Source organism: Poecilia reticulata, chromosome 17 (genome assembly GCF_904066995.2).
Source record: "Poecilia reticulata chromosome 17, P_reticulata-male-v2, whole genome shotgun sequence".
NCBI lineage: Eukaryota > Metazoa > Chordata > Actinopteri > Cyprinodontiformes > Poeciliidae > Poecilia > Poecilia reticulata.
This window is the reverse complement of record NC_088846.1, coordinates 20,498,975-20,517,339: the sequence shown is the minus strand read 5'-3', so window position 1 is coordinate 20,517,339 and position 18,365 is coordinate 20,498,975. Positions and strand designations below refer to the sequence as shown.

At 38.3% G+C, this 18,365-nt stretch overlaps 1 protein-coding gene across 1 annotated transcript in view; it reads left to right on the top strand.

Moving 5' to 3' along the window:
- clul1 (clusterin-like 1 (retinal)) overlaps positions 1-14,288 on the top strand; it is a 198,717-nt gene extending 184,429 nt beyond the window's left edge. The window contains exon 10 of the transcript XR_014084419.1: positions 14,277-14,288. The gene's annotated coding sequence lies outside the window, so the exon portion shown is untranslated. The remainder of the gene's footprint in view (positions 1-14,276) is intronic.
- Positions 14,289-18,365: the final 4,077 nt, after the last annotated feature.

Here is an 18,365-nt window from a genome sequence, read left to right as displayed (position 1 = left end):
TTTTTCTGTTGCTGTGACGATAAATAGATAAATGTCGGCTGAGGAATGCAATCACCATCCCACATGTTTGATCACAGGCTAACTGGGCAATTCAATAAGGGACTCTGCACCAGCTGGAGTTTTGTCAGGCTTTTGTATGAAAACACAATCCCTCTTAGTTAGACGTATTGATGTGTTGCTCCAACGCTTGACTTGTTGCTCAAATCCCAACATCCTATGCCGCTGAAACAAGCCAGCTCGGAAAACGCAAAATCATTGTCAGCGGAAAGACTCCACTGGTCTCTAATACAACTCAACAGAAAATTTGTTTCATCTTAACATTTGCTAGCCTTATTGAATGGGTCGTCACTCATCAGAAGGTAGGCAAACACCAAAAATAATTGGTTAGGTTGGCTTAATAAAGTTTCTAAAAGTACAGCTTGGATGTGCTTTCTCACTCCGGGGAAATATTCTCTCATTACGCAGTGTGTGGGGGAGGACGGAGGCAGCAATAAGTTAGATTTCATCCGAGGCTCAGGAGAAAATGAAACCTTCCAATGACAGTAGAGCATGTTATGTTTTCATCTGCTTCCACCCGTGGAGGAAAATTAAATGAAAATTACCGCAGGATGCTTTCCCTCCTTTTCTTTCATTGGCTCTGCGACAAATTGTTTCCTTTACAAATTCTAATATGAATGGCAGTCTTAACTGAGCTAATTTTTTTTATAGTTGCATGATCATATGTTGAGCTAAAAATAAATGAAAGCACTTTTTGTTCAGGACATGAGAATGTTGTTGAGTTCGCTCCAATTATCACTACCCACAAACTCAATATAGTCACTTAATAAAGATGTTTATTTCTCAGAAATATTTTCAAATTCAAGAAGCATTCCATGTAAACGGTGAAGAAAAAAATGCAAAAATACCTTTTTTTAATGTAAATTACCATAATATAGCATTTTTTGTGACATTTAGAATGCAGATTCAATACTACCTAAATTATACAAGACACAATGTGTATGAGCATTTTTAAGTTATGCAACAGGGCAGTTATCCAAACCCCAACAGTACATCCACGTATGAAGAAAGAACCAAAGAAAAGTTTTTGGAGTGGCCTAGTCAAAGTCAGGATTGAAATTTAACTGAGGTTCTAAAAAAAAAAAAAAAAGAGACTCTTAACTGTGTTTTAAAACCGTCCGAGAAGATTGCTGCAGAATTCTTCCACAGCATTGTAAAATACTTATTGTTAGTAACAACAAGTGCTTAATAGCAGTTGTTAGAATAAAGGGTGTTAACACCAAATATTGAGTTTTACTTTACTTTCAGAATGGGCGATGTTGGCTTCGATACCTCTTTTTTTAATCATTTCCATCTGCTGTCTGCACCCAGGTGTCCTTGCAGAGCCACAGCTGCTCATTGGGACAGAGGTGCAGGTCACCAGTCCATCACATTGCAACACAGAGACACACAGGACAAACAACCGTGCACACGCACACACACACACACACACACACACACACCCGCACACACACACACACACACGCACACGCACACACGCACACACACACAAGCATACACACAAACCTTAGGGCAATTTAGAGCAACTAACCGCACCACCACGTTTCTATTTGTTTTTTGTAAAACTGTTGAACGATCTGAAACATTTTGGTTTGACAAAAATTATATGTTTATTATGCTCAACAAATGATGTGATTTGTCATTTCAGTCTTCCTGTACATGTGGGACAATGAATGCTTACTATGTCTACAAGCACTGCTTTTGTCAATATGAGTGGGTGATGGGCAAATTATTACACTTTTACATAATTTAGTACAATTATATTAGATACATACTATATTAGATTTTGAAGCACCCAAGAGAAGACATTTATTTCAATTGTCTTCAAGAATTCAGAATATAAGATTAATTTTATTCTTTTTTTTTTCTTTTTTTTTCAGTATTTCCTTTTTCAGTCTGTAACCATTAGCATAATTCTGCTCTGGGATATATTTAACAAACCATTCCCATGCATCATCATAAGACTTCCACTGAATTTAAGTGAATGGAAATCATCCAACTGGAAGACCTTTTTTGACACATTTTGCATATCAACATAGGCATCCAAGAATGGAAATCCTCTTTTTTTTTTTTTTAAGAGATTGCATTTTGATGGATTCTCATTACAGGACTGCTGGCTATGGGTCAAATGGAAATGTCATCACAGGCTGAGCAGAGGCTGTGCAGCAGGGGCGCTCTCCGACGGGCAAACAGTCTTTTTACAGTTTGAACACCTTCTCCTGGGAGATGAATCATGGAGTTCGATAAAGAGGGCAGATGGTGAGGAGAGGGTGAGTGAGCGATTGACGAGGTGCCAGTCAGTCTTTTTGTTATAACCTAACATAGCTGCTATGGTGTTACTAATGTGCCATGACCAGTTTTAGTCAGACGGTTATTTATTTATTTTTTGTTAAAATTCAGGGAAACTCACAAACTAGCGCAATCCTGATTAAATTAGACATTCTTTATTTAATTATTTGGTTCCTTTTTGCGTTAATGGTGCCAGTGGAGTGGGATAAATCTGTAACACCCATTTGATTCATATAATTTATGTAGATTTCCATTTGATTCACTGAGTCTTTTTCCAACAATCAACTTCCCAAACTACTTAAAGGATCTGTTGAAAAGAAAAAGAACAAAACAGAATAATATGTAAACTGATTGCGGAGGATGGGTTAACGGTTGGTGGCCTGTGCATCTTGAGGATAATTGTTTCGTCTTAATGTATGTTGTTGTTACTAACTTCTGTGTATAACCACTTTGAGCTGCCCTTGGATGAAAGGTGCTATGTAAATAAACTCGCCTTGCATTACTAAATGCAGGAATTATACTTCAGCTAATGACTGTTTTCTTACTTTTAAGTAAAAGGCTCCTGTAAAATATGTGTCCTTGCATACCATCGGATTGTAAAGCAGATAATTAGTACTGTATGTCAATGGCAACGTCAAAGTCAACTTTCTTTACATGGGACTTTACAGCAAACGCACAGCACCAAGGAGCTGCTGAGCAAGAGCACAATAGTAATTCAAGGCTCATTAGTTTGACAAAGATAATTGTTTTCTTTCCCTTGCAGGTTAAATATGTTTGATTAGCCAAGTAATTGACAATAAAAAGTTGTTTCACTCTTAATCTCTTAACATCCTGAAAGCATGAGGCTTTTTGTGTAATGTGCTTCACTTTTTAGAACGTCATCTGAATTGACTTTTTCTAATGAACTCTCTCCGCTCTCGGTGGCATTGAGCTTTGAATGGAACGGATTCACTGAAGGACGCAAACATGGTGAGCTTGACTCAGGCTTTCTCCGTAGCCCCTTCAGCACAAACATCAAGTTTGCGTCTATTCAGCTCCACATTAGTGGAATCTTAGTCGAGGTTGGGAGCCAAAACAGTTCAGAAACTTTACCTTTGTCGCCGTGGTAACGCTTCTGCCATTACTTCAACTTCCAAGGTGCTCGCCGCCTCCCATCCCACTCGGTGCCGTCCCTGTGTGCTCAGCTTTTACAGCCGAAATATTTCACAGACGGAATGCTGCGGGGGGGACAACGCGTCTGGTTTGTATATTGGTTATCACAGTTTTGCATTGTTTGTGTTTAGATGAGCAGGAGGTCACAGACAGCGGCGCCGGAGCCGATGTCCACTGATGTAGAAGTTCAAGCTGTGAGGAGAAAGGCAAGCGGTAACGAGCCACCTGTAGTGTCGCGGGCTCACGAGTCTGGAGTGTCAATCCTGTAATGAGGTTTCATTCAGACAGAGGCAGCCCCTGCATCGGCCTCATGTGTACGGAGAAATATCTGTGTTTCACCACAAAAAACATCGTGTATTTGCCTATACAGGCTAATGGTTAGCACGACTGAGAATGAGACGAGGAGATGGGGGCGTGATGAAAAGTGGAGGGATGTGGACTTGCGCTCATACTAATATCTGATTAATTACATCTCCGTTCTCTGATGCCTCTTTTGTTTGGGTGCTGGGGGGGAGAGGGGGGGAGCCTAGGTCCACCGGCTGATTTGGGGATGGTGTGCTAATGCTGGGGAGACGTTAACCCCTGATCCCTTTTGATGCGAGATCACTTGTTGAGCTTTAATCTCTCGAGCGCCGTGGCATGTCTCCATCTGCCTGCCAATCTTATTTCCTGGATGGCTCGAACGCTTATTTCATTTTAGCCTGTTTCACAGCCTCATATCGATTTTAAAACACCAGGTCAGAACGCAGATTGAGGGCCCTTCTCCGTACACTGGTGCACATAATAGGCTTGTTGTGCTTTGCTCCTTGTTGAGTTTTCTTCTCCTTTATTCCTGGATAACATATCCCATAATGATTAGATTTTTCATGTTCAGCCTTTGCCATTCAGTTAATTTTTTTTCCCCATCCCTTCAGCGCGGTACTTGTGCTGTGTGATCTTTTCCTCCAGTTTCACGCTCTTTTATCTCAGTTTGACTAACCTTTCTCTTTCCTGTCGTTTATTTCCCCTGTTGCGTTCTATACCTAGCGTGCTTGTTCTTTCTGTGGCAAAAACCAGTAGATATGAGACAGCAGCAGGGTATCTGTGGCGGCGTCGTCTGTCTCTCAGTCCCTTCGGTACATTAGCAGTCCCTCACCATGTATTATTGATTCCCTCCCTCTAATCACTGTCTCCAGTGTTGCGGATGAAGCTTTACTACTAGCAGCACCTGCACTCTGAGGAGTTTATAGTGACCAAAGGTGTAACTCTGAAAGACAAAGAAGCGCTAAAAACCACAGGTAAGCTTGTAATAAAGCTCTGTTTCAGAGGAGTTTAATTTCACTATTTTTATGGTGTGTTCATAACACTTCAACAAAAAAAAAAAAAAACATGAACTGGGGCAGATATAGAGGTACTCCTTCGGATTTAACCGTGGGATTGTTTTGTAAGGAAACAACTGAAGAGTGCGCACTATGATAGGCAAATCCCTTCATGCGTCTTTGATTTTCTCAGTTCTAAGAGTCTGAACGGCGCTTCTCTCAGAATACAGAGATACTATTCTCACTCAGATCTTTGAAACCCACAATTCAACAGAAAAAGAAGAAAGAAAAAAATTTTACAACTGATGCTATTTAGAATTTTAAAAAAGCTCCACATTTCTGCTAAAAGATGAGCAAACTCACCTGAGAGTTGCTCTCTGGCTGTCTGAGTTTGGGCACAGCTCTGTTTTTCTGCTTGTTGCTTTTTCCTGATGGCAGCAAAATGAAACATTTTTAAGAAAACCACACTTCATTCTCATGAAGATTACATAAGCCTGCCTGTAACAATTGTGCCTTAAAAGACTTTTTTTTTACTTTCTCTCCAAATTGGCTGACTAGTAAATCCACACACAGATACAAATTTGTATTTCTGAGCTTTTTAATATATTGATTTCCATTCATTATAGCAACTCTAACCCTAACCCTATAGATACAAATGGATGTCTAATACATTCAAAGCAGGCTCTGGTCCCCATAGCGCCTATCAAAAAATGTAACTGATTACACCAGAAATGTCCTACCAAGGTAAAATAAAGAAATAGACATGCATGCATAAACACACGCAGAGGAAAAGCTGCAGGTTAAATAGAGAAGATGAGACCTAATTATAAGTGATCAAATTTAAAACCTGTGAAATCTTCTGGATTACTTGATCATTTTTAACCAATAGTTAGTTAGAATTATTTTACAGATTTGTTATTTTCAAATGTATTTAAAACATCAGGAGTTACATCTGCTCTCCAAATTAAGAAAACTAAATGTGGTTTTGAATCAAAGATATTTATCTAAAGACTTTCACAAAACCAGATTTTTGCACTTTTATTTGAGGAATAAAAAAACAAGAAGTTCTTTCTGACCAGTTTGTTACATAATCTACATGAACTCAAGTCCTAACCCTTCACTACCACTGCAGCCTTTTTACCCACATTAAATTTCTGTCCAATCGCACAGAATTTGTGAGAACTACCTAACCCAAAGTTTGAAAATACAATATATTTCAAATGTATAATTTTATTCTTGCAGCCCTGGCAGATGGAATAAATTTCTCCTGGTGTAGGAGTGGCTGGGAGCGCAACCTCTGGTACCAGTGAAAAGTAAAGTTAAGCAGTTTGTGTTGTTTGCTAACCATATGTAGCGAACTATATCGTTAAGTAATGTAGCTTTAGCAACTCTGATATATATATACAGTTAGTTTTAATTGAATAAAGGTGGAGTGATGTAAAACTTTATGTCCATCTATTAATCGTCTTCTGCTTAAGATCAAGTAATAAGGTATAATGGCTCAAAGAGGAAAATTTAGTAAATTATTCTGTAGTAAATTTTTCCAGGTTGTTCAGGGGATTCTAAGATGTTCTCGGCAAAGAAGGCACATGTAGCCATTCCAACAGGTTTGGGATCAGTCCCAGAGTTTCTTCCCAAACAGATGTAAAATCAAACCAAAAACATTTGGAGGACATTATTTTATTATTTGCTTTTATGTAGGACGTCATTCTTTTTGGTCACTGTCCAGCTCTATACTCAGAGACCTGCATTCCTCTGCGCCCTTGCTTTCTATGTCCTGCGTCCATTCATGTTTCTAACCACATTCTCAACCTGCAAATGAAAAAAATGATACTTAAAAAAGTCAAACACAAAGTTAATCGGGTCCCAAGACAGTAGAAGCCACATTACTATCCATTTAAGATATATTTGACCTTTCATGATAGTGCCAGAGCATCCCACTGACTGCACTCCTCTTGAGGATGACACTAGAAACCGAACCCAGTCGTGTGTGATGCTGAGGCGAAACCGTGGCTCCAACTTTTCATGAGGTAGATAAGATTATGTTCCTACTACTGTGTATGCGCTGATACACACCAGTGCTGTCTAGATTATCCGTAGCTCCTCTGCGTGTTACAATAGAGCTGAAGTCGAAGTTAAATCTGCAACTATAATTAACCGCAGGACATTTATTCAGACCATCCTCCTAATGTTTGAAAAATGAAGGTATAATTACGTTATAAATAATAACGTGTTGGTGCTCTCACAGAATTTAGATTTGCTTGCAAGGGAGTTTTTGTTTGCATATAAGAAGTCAGGGCCAGTTGTTATTGCTCCCACGATCTGCACAACCCATGATATGATAGTCTGTAGAAATGAGGTATATAAGATGTGTCATTCGAATAAGAGGCGTGTCACCTCCAGAGAGAAGTAACTTAGGTTAAAGCTCAAGTTAAGCCACAAATAAAGAGAGTATGAATATTTATAAAGAAAACAGTCAAAAATCATGTGTATTAAGTTGGACAAATAGAAATTCTCCTTTAAGATTAACTCTATGATTCAAATGATCAAGTATTCCACTGAGACTGTCTGATTTTTGCTCTAAACATATTTCACTCTTGGCTAAGAAAAGAAAAGTCTCTGTTTTAATTTAGATTTTAGACAGTAGCAGCTGTGAAGTGCACACCGTGTGGCGGTGCTGTTCGTATGTTTGCATGAGAGAGAGAGAGAGGAGTGTGAAAGGTGAGAGGTTCGGATTGTTGCAGTGGATCAAAATATTCTGTATAATCAGTCATCTGTGTTATGAACTGAGAATGACTGATTAAAATCCAGTTCAGTTTTAAAAAGTGTTTATGATAATATTTGGTGAAGTAATTGTATGTAGGAAGTTGGAGCCCAGGAGGTTATTTTTTACTGCCAATACTCGGATTTCCTCTCTGTTTTCTCTTTGTACTGAAGGAATGCCTTTTGCAGCGATTCCGCTTTTAGGTTTGTCTCTTTATTGGAAGGAACAATTGTTTATTTACTTTTTGTTTTCTTACCCACAGAAAGTACTGCTGGCTTAGTACTTCTTTGTTTTTATCTGTAATCTCTCTAACGCTTAACCCCCAAGTGTTTGCAGCATTTGGCCTGTCATACCAATCCTGGTTCTGAGGGATGAATCTTCGTGTTTAAAGAGAATGATTTCCTCCCAGTTTTGCCATATGCTTGCTCAGGATGAGGGATTGCTGCTCAGTCAGTGATTTGATACAATCAGCTGGCTTCTTTACAAAAGTGAGATTTTACCAATTGGTAAAATAAAGGATCAGATACATTTGATGGTATTGTTATACAATTTAAGTTTGTATTTTATATGTAATATAAATATTGATATCATTAAATCGGAATCCCATTATATGATTGGATTTTAGTTGAATTGGGTTACAGATGCTTCAAATGAATTTGAATACAATTTGGACAAAAGCTGTGTTTAATTAAATTGAAAAACAGCATTACAAATTTCAAGAAAAAAAACTCAAATTATGAGGATATTCAATACATAAAAACTAGATTTGTTTTTTTATTATTATTTCTGTACCTATCCGTCCTCTCAATAATCATGCATTTTCCGTGTTTTTGGCTATGATGACCCAGCTGTCCTTGACCAAACATAATTTGCAGTTTACAGTCATCTGACAGGTATCAATCTGTACTGAAGCAACGACATCCATACAAAGGTCTGACTCTCTCCGTGCCTTTGACAGAGATTAGCTGACAGAGCTTAGAGGTAGAGCTCAGATTTTCTCTGCCCTTTTAACTGTTCTGTCAGTGTTTGTTCACCATCTGAGAGACAGATTTCTCACAGCAGGGAATCAATTACATCCAAACCAATATGGATCAGAGACCGTTGGTGATCTGCATTTTCTCCTTTTCGCCGCGTGTCTTACTGAAGAACAAAACATCCAAAGTTTTTTTTTGTCTGCAAGGGCTGAGTACGTTTGTATGAGTCTCCTGCAAGCGTATTGGCTCGTTGCGTGACACATCTCCAACGGGGGGATGGGCTTCTTGTGGGAGGAAGAGGGGTGGCCCTGAGGGGAATGTGCAAGAAAAGGCACCAACATACAAAGAGGTTTGTATAAGTCAGAGCATAATAAAGTGTCTGATGTCAGGCTGACATCACAAACAGCCTCACTGGCCACACACTCAACACAAGCATTAACATAACTCTGAGTCATGCTGCAGCTTGATAAAGTGAATCAATATAAAAATCTTTTCTTATGAGCTGAAATGACAGGCACATCAAACTCATTAAGCGCTGTTTATCACCTTGAAACTATAATTCCTCCACTAACTTTGTGTTGCCCTAAGAAGATAGTCACTCTAAAATTTGACTTTAAACCAAACTTTCACATGTTGAAAAGATTGCACTTTTTTTTTTTTCCAAGAAGTGCAGCATTCAAGCCAGACCTCAGGGTTACTTCTTTCTTCACGCTTTTACACAAAGCGCAGATGGAGAAGTGTTTGCTGCTTCTCAACAACAAAAGGCACAAAACCTAAAAGAGCCTTACGCAACCCATGTCTGATTCATAAGGGTCCTTGACTAAATTACACATGGTTGGAAAGAATGTCACTGCCTTAATAAAAGATGATATTACAGAAATCAAAAGAGATTGAAATAAAGGAGAAAATCAAAGAGTACGAACAATGAAAACTACTTTAAAAGTTGAAGGCTGACTGCAGACTTTATGTGAGAAATTGCAGAAGTCAATCTCCTATTAAAGCCAGACTTTTTTTTTACTGCTATAATTCCTTGCCAAAAAGGGACAATATTTTCTAAGTCATAAAACTTGCAATTTTTGGACTTTTCTACATGTTTGGGTATTCAAGTAACGGTACGATACAAACACATTCTTATAGGCAGACGAACAGTTGAAGATGACACAACAAACAGGAATAATAACAAACAATATGGCTTAACATTGTAGTACTGTATTATACTGAGCAAGCTAAGGTTAAACCATTGAGGCATACTGTTGACATCCATAGTTAAAATATCTTCAAAAAGCTTTAACTCTACACCAGATAAAGACGGCAATAACCATTACAGCACTGGCAGTTGGTCATTGGCTCTTGTAATCTTAATGGCTATTATTATTCAGGTAGCAACACTTTCAAAATAATAACAACACATTTTTTTGGTGCTTTTCAGACTAACAAGTCCCATGTTGACTTCAATGGTTTCTTGCTAGAACCACTCATGAAGCACACAGCTCTTCATATTTGGGCAAAAATTTATTCAACGGCACACAGCATCAACTCTTGTTGCTGTGCAAAAATCATGAAGAACCACTTTAGGAATCAAGAAGAAAAGCAAGTGTTGAGATTGATTGCACAGACCCCTCAGAGCTCTGCTCACAACGCCTTTCAGTCGGTCAATGATTTTAAGTGAGAGCGAGCAACACGGGAATCGAACACACAGAGGAACTTTCCACGGTGAGCCTGCACGTCTTCCAGTTCAGCAAGTACATCAAGAGAAAACGTAAAACCTAAATTAGTCACATTGGATCACTGCCTGAAAGTAACAAAGCAATAATATTAAAAGCATAAACAAGCTTTTTGTCTTGGGCACAGCACTTTCAGTGGGTTGAAAAAGACCATTTCCAAATCCACTGCTGTCAGCAAAACAAGAAAGTGACTTAACTGAACTCAATGCAGAAAGTCAATATCCCCGGCATTTTCCAGGTTAAGTCTGACTTATGCCTCCCACACAAGCTTATACTCCACCACTATCTCAATGGCTACAGCAAGAACTGGGGTAGGCACGGGGGGTGGGGGGGAATTTAGCAAAAGTAACTATTGTAATTCAAAGCTGACCAACATGTGAAATGCCCAACCTGAAAGCTGTTACCTCTACACCTGACGCCTCTATGATGGTAAATGCCTGCAGCTTCTCAGGTACTTCCATGGAATTTTACCAGGTACTTTCCTGTCAGACAAACAAAGGAAACTTACAAGATAATGCCATGGAACATTATATTATATAAGTTCCAGAAAAGCACCGGGTAAATTCCTTGAAAGTTTCGAAGAAATACATGACATTTCCAAGCAATGTTACAGGAAACTCCTGAAAGAGTAGATACCCAGTAGGTTCAATTAAATATTCATTAATATATAATGTAAATTCCAGGGAATGCTCCGAGTATGAACATAATAAATTCCACAAAAATTTTACAAAAACACCTGCAAAGTTAAATAAAAAATGATCCAGGGACATAAAAAAATGATCCAGGGAAGCTGTCAGGAAGAACAGCTACTATGAAATTTTCATTTGAAAAAAAATTTAAATTCTGGGGAAATGTTCCTGATAAGTACATGGTTCAGTTCAATGAAATATATGGTAGACTTGGGGAATGTTCTGTAAAAATACCTGGTAAGTTCTGGGAATGTTCTATGAAAGTACCTCCAATGTAACCTCTAAGTTGTGAGAAGCTAATCTTTCTAATCTTTAGATTTTTTATTTTTTAAGTAACCTTTGAGAGGGTTCAGGCAGTATTATAAAGTGATATTAAATACTTGGTGTCACTGAGTGGAATAAAAATAATGGCTATTTTACTAATTCCTTGAAGTCATTGAAGATGCATGTGCTTCCTTCTGCTTTTCCTGTTCTCTTGAGATCACTTTACTATAAAATAAAAGCGTCCAATCCGTGCCATCCTCAAACAAAAAAAACTTACTATTTGGCAAGGAAATTTGATTTGAATAATAAAAATGTAACCTATCCTGTAACAAACACACCAGCATGCACACAATTCCTTGATGATAAGCAGATGATTATGAATGAAGCACAGTAAAAAAAAAAAAAAGAGCTCAAGAGCTAAGATATAATGTGACACCAAGCAGCAAATACCCACATAATCCTATTTATTTTAGAGGGGATAATCCTGTGTTAGGTGGGGAAGTGTCAAGGGAGTACGGATGAAAAGAAATATTTTCAGCTTATCTTGATTGCGATGAAGGTAGTCATATTTTATAGAAAAGACAGTCATACATTTGTATTAAAAGCAAACAAAGCACAGGAATTGCTTTTTTTGGATTTTGCTTTTTAATACAAGATGAAGAGCAGCTAGTTCTTAAAATAAATCAATCTATGATTTGGTGTGGAATAATTCACTCCAGATATGTGTAAATGTAAGAGAACTACAGTTGAACAAAGTTTGTTCAGATGCATATATATCAGGGAGAATAGATCTTTGCCTCACTGGTGGATCCAAGATCCACTTAGGCATTAATGTTTCATGATTCAGGGATTCACCTGACTTTAATTTGTCAGGCTGATGATAAATGCAACATAATGACTCCTAAACTCCAAACACCACATTTTTGGTATTTATAAGGTATAAAAGTGTGAAAATGTACCTTGACAGTAAAAGGCAAGGCAGTATTTCAACGTTATACATCATTTGAAGGTGTATAAGCTTTAAAGAGGTTTTTGGTCCATCTTGACTCTTGATCTCTTTTTAATAATTTCTAAATTTTTAAAGTAACTTGCATCTTTTATGCTCTCACCATTTCACTCTCGCTGTTAAGTTTGCAACGGCAAATCTACTGGCAGTAGCAGTTTCTAGCATTGTATGTAATGCTACTGATTCATGCATACAAACGTAAGTATGAATCAAGATATCTTAAAATGTTTTATTGTTTATTTTTAAATGACCTTCATTTTGCAGCACCATAACTATCATGAGCATAAGTTAATAATGAGGCTTTTGAATAGGAAGCAGGACTATTTTTACATAATAAGAAGAAAAACAATGCTGTTGTGGGAGAAACAAAACTCTGGTTGAAAGTAAAGCTAAAAATTTGCAGGACGGTAACATCCTTGAAGATCGGACAAAGGGCAACTGAAAACCTACAACTTGATGCTTCTGTATCAATGCAGGGAGCTGAAATTTAACAAGACGCAAATGAAAACCAGCTATGAATTCAGGTTTTGTCGCCATTTCAACCCAAATTTGTACTCATGACAAAACTGATGACGTAAGAAATACATCAGAGAGGAAAAGGAAAACCTGACAAAGCCCCAGGAACCTAACAGTGGATCCTGAAAGAACAAAACGTTTTAATTTAGGAAATTAAACACTTCTGATATTTGATTAATACATTCCTGTTAAAATAGCATTTTTCTTTGTCACAGTCGCCATGTGCTTGATCAGGATTTGCTTTAATGGTTTCCATAGAGTTTTCTACAATTGGTCTGAATCCAATTTTTGGAGAACAGAATTTTAATCGGATCAAATGGACTCTAAGAATCATAATTACGATTGCAAAGAATGGTGCTAGATTTGAATTTAACCAAACTAAAGTCCCTCAAAGTGTTTTCTGATTTTTCACTGTATAAATAAGGCAATGCCACAAGTCCTAACTAAATCATCAAAATACTTATTTTTGTCTTTTGATGACAAAAAGGAAAAGACATTCATTTTGTCTGAATGTGACAAACAGTCACATTCGTATATAGTTGTACAGTTTTGATAAGGCAAAGTCTCAGTTCATCAAACCTTAAAGTTACTCATACATGACTTGGAGACTTTCATAATAGCCACACTGATGAAGCAAACATAATTTACATAATTGAGAATCAAATAATTCGAGAATCAGCTTGGCACCATAACCCAGCTGTTAATTGTTATTAAAGAGCTTTATATACTGTATATCAGTGACGTGCGGTGAGGTTCATAGCTGGCGAGGCACCGACTTAATTATTATCGGATTTACAAATCTAGACCCCCTGCATGTTATTGTTTACATAAGGAAATTTCGCGCATGCGTACAATGCTGGAGGGCAAAAAGACTATTCTTTAACATGTGATGCTTAGCTGCGCCACAGTTGGTGACAATAAAAATACAGTACATTAAATACATAAGCTAAATTATGGAAAATCAGTTCATACATTAAATGTTTTTAACCGTTTTATTGGCGACGTACAGACAGGAGGAGCATGCTCTCACAGAGTGGCAACCGGTGCAGTTAGCGAGAGGTTGCGCAATCACAGGTGAGGCTCAGCTCGCTGCTGCCTCACCTGCTTCGCTTCTAACCATTTGAATGGGAAAATGCGAAAATTCAGCGATTTTGAAGAAAAATAACATCAGATTTGGTTAAATTAAATGAAAAATAGGTACTTTATAGTACAAACCACAGGGTAAAAATATCTTTATAAATGATTTTATTATTATATATTATTTTTCCATGATGACAGGTGAGGCTCTGCCTGACCTGCCTCCCCTGACCGCACGTCACTGATATATATATATTAGCAGCAAGTCACTGCTAAAATGGATAATTGGGGTGACACTTAATTATGTTAGGATGAAAAGTACCACTCAGCCTCTTTGTAAGAAATATTGCGTTATGAAAAATAAACCACTTAACACCACAGGAGATCCCTGATGTTAGTCATGACCAAGCTGGAGGACTTAATATCTATTATTTTAAAACAACTTGTTTTCATGAATGTTAACAAGTTGTTAAATAGCAAAACTCTGAAGAGTCTATTTAGTCATGTCTTTACCAATATACTCTGTGAAATGGGGTGAAAAGGAACAATATTTATAATTCTCCCTCGCCAGGGCAGTGCTTAATTCAAGGATCACCGTTCATTAATTTAATTACTCGCCGGCCGAATGGGCCGACCCATCTGAGGTGCCCTCAGCGTTTCCTAATTTAGCGCGTGGAGGGTCGTGTGGATTCAGCTCATCTGTTGTATTTGCTCAGTGGCTCCCAGAGACCTCTCAGCCCCTGACGCAATCTCACCTCATTAACATTTTAGGTGACGAGGATGTCAAGGCCATAATTAACAATTCATGAGGCCGGCTTATAGCTATATTAACATTTTACAGCCAATAAATCACCTCCTCTAATCTGCTGTGTGTATCTCTGTGCTCAGACTTGTATCTGCATGGATGTGGGAGGCTTTGTGTGTGAGTGTGAGTTTGCGTGGGTGGGTGTGCATTATTTGTGTACATCCACAAGCAGCCAACGATATCTCGCCCTTTGTCTCCAAGCTCGTCTCCGTGTCTGCATCTGACCATGACATTTGTTTGAACTTTCCCTTAATCTTGTGTTCTGATCGTGTCATTGGAGGAAGCCATGTTGATTATTTTTCTTTATCAGATAAACTTGGAAAAACCAAACCTTTAAAACAGATCGGGTAAAGTTATTCGCCGTTCTTTCAATAAATAATATAAAGGGACTAATCGTGATAAGGGTCACAGATAAATGCTGAATGATTATGTTTTTTTTTTGTTTTGTTTCATTTGCACTAGTGAGCAATAAAAAGTGACAGTACTAGTGATTGTTTGGGTCTTTCCCAAATATTATGCAAACGATATAATGGATCTTTTTGTCTGACAGTGTCAGGTGACATTTGCATGACAACAGGGACATTGTGAGCTATTCTTCATGTTGAACAAATGACTTTACGGCATCACAGACTAATTCTGGTAAAAGTGGACAGACTACAACAGTTATAAGAAAAATATGACGAAAGGTGGAACCAACAACAATCACAACTACAACAATTAGTGATTCTGGATCAATGTATGCCTTTTACAGTTCATATCCCCATTTCAAAACTACTCTTAACCAGTCCATCCTTTGCTACTTCCATTTTGTACTTGCATGCAGTCATGTTGTAGCCCTATACTTACACCATTGTGAATCAATTACATAATGCTGTAATTACACAATTCTGTATTTTTTTTTAGCTACAAAAAAAAAACTAATTTTATTTTTGTATCTAAATATTTAACTACAAAACAAAAAGTATTTTTGTACTTTTTCAGATTTTCAGATTCTTGGGCCTACTACTGCACCCACCCCCACACCTTGGTAGGTACAAATCATGATAAATGTGAAATATAGGAGAATACGGTACTGTTTCATATCCGCTCACCACATGGGTTCAATATGAAGCAATTAACACTGCAAGGTTTTGCAAATGGGCAAATGGCCAACATTTGTGACAAAGAAGGAAGAAGATAAAAAGGTGCTTCTAATCTTTTCTTTGGTAAGTTAAAAAGTAGATAATATGAGTGGTACAACAAGACATGAGGGATAAATCTGCAATAGCACTAGAAGGCAGGGTGGTAGAAATGATTTCTTGAGGTGAAACAAATTCAGACTCCCTTACACTAAGCACATCTTGGGAAATCTTCTGAGAGTGAATGAATCAGCCAGCAGTGGCAGATGAGTTCTCAGCTACTTCATTGTATTTAAAATGTTTTTTGTGTGTCTGTAGGAAGTATAGTATAGATTCAAGCATCCGCTCCAATGAGGCTCTATAACAAATAATTAAAATTCTAGTCAGATCCAAAGAGCTTTACAGTGAGCATATAAAGTAGAATGCGTGACCAAAACATCTCAGTCGCAATGCTCAGAGTTAAAGGACAGAAAACTGAGTATATGACTTCAGTATCCTTAGGCAGCCCATTGACCGAAGGTTGAAAAGTCCCCATGTGGCCTGCGTGCACCGGCGTATGCTCTCCCACTGAGTCACCCGGTGAAAGTGAAGTACAAACAGGGCATGATGCACATGATAACCTGTGGTGACTGCCTGCCAAATCAAAGAGATCCCTTCAACAGTGTTCACTCTCACCATAGGTGTCAGGTAAGCATCGAGAAATAAATGGATATTTAGTGTTGAGAGGCCTCAGTTCCCACAAAGTCCACAGGGTTCCAGTTACATCTGCTTGAAATTTAGCATGGGTGAAAGGAATGTTTGCGTGCACAAGTGTGGTGTCAAGGATCTGACACAGAGCACAAACGTGGTCCTTAGGAATGGAAAGTCTGCTTTGTGTTGTCTCAACAACCCCAATCCCCCATATCCTCCAGGTAAGCCAGCCCGTTTAAGGTAAAAAGATCAAGGTCACAACTAGGATGAATTTAAAGGAATCAAAATGAGAACGGGGCGTGTGTAAAATACATGACTCAGTGACAAATGCCTTAGATGCTGCAAGGGATTCTCCGCAGCTTCAATTCAGACCTCTCCAATTCCAATCAGTCCTCCTGACTTCTGCAAAGTCGAAAAATAAGACATCGATCCAAGAGAGGCGGAAGGTAGAAATATCCCTAGGATTTCTGGGTGAAACCATGCTGAGATCCTTTTTCCTCTTAATGAAAGATATAGCTTGGTATTTTCCTTCAGTTGTGACTCATCTGGCTTCCTGCTCCCCATGAATGTCAGGGCAAACGTGAAGTTAATGACTATTTTTAACTCGAATAGAAGACAGGTGTTACACAGCCTGATAATGTCAAGATAAGAGATTTGGTAAATCTATCAATGATTTAGTCAGTGAAAACAAAGTTATCTCTTGTAACAACAGGTTGTGAATGCTAATGAATAACAGAAAAAAAAAAACAGAACATGGCTCTGTCTTTTTTCACTGTGATCCCAATGTGATCTTCGTGGGGATGCAGAGATATGAATCCAGAGCTCATACTGGAGATAACTGGCATTAGCATAATAAGGTATTGAAACTGGAAATATAGCCGTCATAGTGCCTCAGTAATGAAATGTTCTGTTCTCAGCAAAGCACTTTTGGTAAGAAAATGCTCAGAGTAAAAGTGTCCTCTTTACTGCTGTTATGCTGCCCTCTTCTGGTGACTAAATTCACCAATTGACTCGTGAAATAAGCATGAATACGCTTTTACAAATGAAATAAGCCTTTGAGTAGCATAATAAAACTGTGCATGCAATTAAGTTGGAAATATTAAAGATTAATTCCTCTGTTGCTCATTCTGTTAATACACCAAAGCTGAACTCTAAGCAAACGCTGTTCGCCTTCATAGTGTATTCCAGCATCCATTACTTGGCAGACCTGGTGCTGGTTGGTGATGAAACAGTGCGGCGTTATTCTGGGAATAGCTGTCTCTGCTCTGACGCCAGTTCAGTCAAAAGAACATGTTCGGTGGTAAAAGGTTGTCTGGGGTGGGAATGAGCTGCATCTATTTCTTCTGCTGCCCAGCATCCTTTCTGAATCCCAGCAAACACTCTGACTTTATTTACAGTCCCTCTCAGTGTTTCCACACCTCACATCCCCTAAATACTGTCAGTTATACTGTTTTTTATTCCCACCTGCTTGTACAGTGCTTGCCAAAATATTCATACCCTTTGAAACATTTTGTCACATTTTCTCGTGTTTCTTCAAATGCCCATGTATTTTATTGGGATTATACGTGACAGGGTGGCACAAGGTAGTGCTTACCTGTGAAGGGAAGGAAACTGATAATAACTGCAGTGCACATTTGTATTCAGACCATTGAGTCAGTACTTTGTAAAACCGTTGTTGGCTATAATTACATTTGCAAGTCATTTGGGTGTGTGTCTCTACCAGCTTTGCACATTTAAACTATGCTGTTTTTCCCCATAAAGTTATGTTTTCTAAACTGAATTTAATCCTTGAGTTTGGCTACGCCACTCTAACAGGCTTTGATCAAAATCAGGGGTGCCCACGTCTAGTTAGTGGGAGCAACTTTCAGATGCATCCCTTCTCCAACAAAGCAGGGATTCATCTAAAAGTTGCAGCTCTGGAAACCTAATGTTGGGCACCTTT